Raw genomic sequence first — 3,512 nt, forward strand, 5'->3', positions numbered from 1 at the left:
TGTATTATTGCCACCATGATTTAAATGTTAATAATTTCTGTTGTTTTCTATGATGTATTATTGCCACCATGATTTAAATGTTAATAATTTCTGTTGTTTTCTATGATGTATTATTGCCACCATGATTTAATGTTAATAATTTCTGTTGTTTTTCTACGATGTACTATTGCCACCATGATTTAAATGTTAATAATTTCTGTTGTTTTCTATGATGTACTATTGCCACCATGATTTAATGTTAATAATTTCTGTTGTTTTTCTACGATGTACTATTGCCACCATGATTTAAATGTTGATGAATTCTGTTAAGTAGGTGAGACTAGCTTATTTACTTATTAAAACATAAAACCCAATTAAATATGATTAATTTTGACGTGTTACACCTTACTGGCAAAACTGATTCATTACATCATATTGTACTGGGTTTTCCTCATCCCATAAAGTAGAAAATGTACCAAAAACCCAATTACTTATTATATCTTTATCAATGTACAGTCACTGATGATGGTTGAATTCTGGGATATTAAGAAAGGTCAATGTCTGGTTTAAGTTTTTAAAATTTGTCTTAACTTTGAAAATTCGTGTTAATGCCTTTTGATGTAAAAAGTTTAACTTGAAAAAAAAAATAATTTGTTTGGCAAGGATACTGCAGTTGCTGAGTCTTAAGTTGTTGTTATAAAGTAGTAGAAAATAATTTCATTTTTAACTTAAGAACGTACACTTCCTTGGCTAAAACTCTTGTTAGACCATATACAACACAATGAAATATATTCTTACTATTAACTGATTTGCTGAAGAAAATTATTGGGCTGTTAAATGATTCCTTGGTTTGGAAGTCATGAGTCTTAATAGTAGGATAAAGCAGCTTTTACTTTTGAAAGTATGTATTAATTGGGAAAGATTTGGCTGAAGTGTTGAGAATAAAGGATAACAGATTAAAAACAAATTGCAGTGAGCTATCAGTTTGTTGTTTGTTTCTGGAAAAATAAGGATTGAAATAATGGTTAAATATTAAACTTCCCTTAAATAAATCAAGCATCATTTTTATTACTTCAGAAGAAAATGAGACCCCATAAAAAAACTAAGAATAAGAGTTTATGAAAATTAGCAGATTTTGTATTTGTATTACTATGTGTATGTGTTATACATTACTTAATAAATCTAATAATTATATGCTGTGGAAGTCTAGAACTAAATTTGTTCTGAATTTTTCTTTTTTAGTGAAATGTTTGTCAGAGAAGTTGTTGTACACCATTAGCTTGGGGTAATCATAAAACATTAAAATGGATTTGTGTTACAGCTCTTCTTAAATAAAATGTCAAACACAGTTATCCATTCTTCAAAAGCATCGATCTTACGATTTCACAGACATGAGGTTTGGCATAAATAAAATAATTTTTATAAATGTAAAAAAAATGACACTTTATGTAAAGTACAAGAACAACATGTACAAGTTTGCTTTATTAATTAACTTATCTAATACATTTAAAATATTTAAAGTTGGACACTTAGGTGCAAATTTATTAACAAAATTATGATTTTTTCTGGTTAGTTATAAACTTCTGGAATGGTTTGATTGATGACATAGTGCTTGTCATTAGTTTGAATTATTTTCAACTTTTGCTGGACAGGTCATGGATGTGATGGGCTATACGTAATTTATTTTTGATGTTCCAATGATTGAAGGCTGGTCTCTGTTGGAAAATAACACTATCACCATGCAATTTATGTTTTTAAGTTAAAATGTCCCTTAAAAGTCTTGTACTCTAACTTCATCATCTTTCATTTTTCATCATTAAAACTCATTTTCTACTTATATAACCATTCATCAAGATAATTTAGTTTTTCATATTACAAAACCTTGATGTCCCATAACTTATAATTATATGTAAATCACAACCACACAAGCTGAATATATAAATTTATGTTTAAAGTGAATTTAAAAACTTCTGCAAGTCCATAAGCATAAAAAAATGCTTTAAAAACTAAGTCTGAAGATTCTTAGCTAACAACAGCAAAAACTACTTCCTGAAAATAGTGAAAACTTCAATATTGGATATGCCAAAATACAATAAATTCTCTTACATTAATACATAATTAATTCTAAAAGTAACTAAAAATGAAAAAGACAAACAAACTATAACGTCTTTAATTTAAATCTGAAATTATACTACTATTACAAGGTTAAGTTATGCTGTACATGACTCTTCATTATTTCAGCTCGAAACAAGTTTTGGTTTTACACCTTACAAATTATGATTCAAATTACTAATAGGACTTAAAATTTATTGTACAACAAACAAGTTATAACTATTAAGTATAACTTAAGTTATAGTTATAAGTAATAATTACGAAAGAAACTTCAACTTTCAATTCAAATCCAAGTTCAACTTAACCATTCATAAAAGCAGCATTATCTTAAATTGTAACAAAGTTCTTACACTTATTTAATTCCAATTTCTATATCATATGATCATCAATAATATCCTCTCAGCTCTTCCCACGGCTTGTGAAATCGTCGTTAGAAAAATTAACTGTTAAACTTCCACTCATGTAAGCATTTAGTTCTTAAAAGCCTCGGCCACTTAATTCTAATTATGTAGTGGAGTGAAGAAAAACAGAAGTTTCTGACCGCCCCCGGTTATATCTCATTTCCCGAAGGAGAATGAAATAAACTTTTAACCTAAATTCCTACAATGCTAGATTGGATTGGATCAAAAAAAAGTGGCAATAATTTCTTGACGACTTAATATATAATAAAACGAAAAATTTAAAATTTTCCTCTAACGGGGAAAAATTGTAACTACTGCTCGTACCCGTCAACCATCGTCCGCGTGGAGTTTGGTTTGAGAATATATTCTTTAGGATGTTAATATAGTCAAACTGAATAACTAACTTTAAAGTCAGTTTGTGAGTATTTTTATGTTTCATTGATTTTTTTTATTACAAGTTTATTAATATTACACTGTACAGTCTTTAACTTAAGTTTAATTTCTAGTCGGACTGAGGTCCAAAAATTCATCATTTCATGATATTTGCGATGCTTGCTTAACTTCGCCTCAACTTAAATTTAAAAATTAAGTAAAGATTAACGTAATAATTAAGTGGAAAAGAAGAGAAAGAAGGAGACCTTCACTTAGTTGAATGTTGTCTTCGAAAGTTTTCTTTCGGCGGAACCCGTGCGTAGGATAACCACATCGCCAATGAATTTGTGACGTCAGGCGTGGGAAAGCAGAGCAGGGAGATGCAGATCAAGTACGTCCGTTGTTGTCTAAAATATTGAAAGTAAAATTATTTAAGTGTTACGACAGCGGAAGTCACGCGACGCTGGAGTTTCTAGAAGGATCATGACTTATCGAGAAACCTTGCGAATGTCCGAGTGTTTGCCAGGCGCCCTTCTTTTTTTTTTTTTTTTCTTTTTTTTTAGTATATAAGCCCGGCAAATGAAGCCAGCGAGAAATAGATATGCACATAGATTGAGGATAGAGATAATTGAGTCAAGCGAACAGTAG

The 3,512-nt window shown here is 29.6% G+C and overlaps 1 protein-coding gene across 2 annotated transcripts in view; it reads right to left on the bottom strand.

The window, feature by feature from the left end:
* The window catches only part of LOC106474797 (ras-related protein Ral-A-like), a 20,289-nt gene extending 17,385 nt beyond the window's left edge, over positions 1 to 2,904 (bottom strand). Inside the window, exons 1-2 of one of the 2 annotated variants that reach the window (XM_022403105.1) lie at positions 2,893 to 2,904; positions 1,856 to 1,860 (exon numbers count right to left, since the gene is read on the bottom strand). The gene's annotated coding sequence lies outside the window, so the exon portion shown is untranslated. The remainder of the gene's footprint in view (positions 1 to 1,855; positions 1,861 to 2,892) is intronic. The other variant, XM_013935487.2, reaches the window with a different exon arrangement.
* Between the last annotated feature and the right edge of the window lie 608 nt (positions 2,905 to 3,512).

Source organism: Limulus polyphemus, unplaced genomic scaffold (genome assembly GCF_000517525.1).
Source record: "Limulus polyphemus unplaced genomic scaffold, Limulus_polyphemus-2.1.2 Scaffold7696, whole genome shotgun sequence".
Classification (NCBI taxonomy): Eukaryota; Metazoa; Arthropoda; class Merostomata; order Xiphosura; family Limulidae; genus Limulus; species Limulus polyphemus.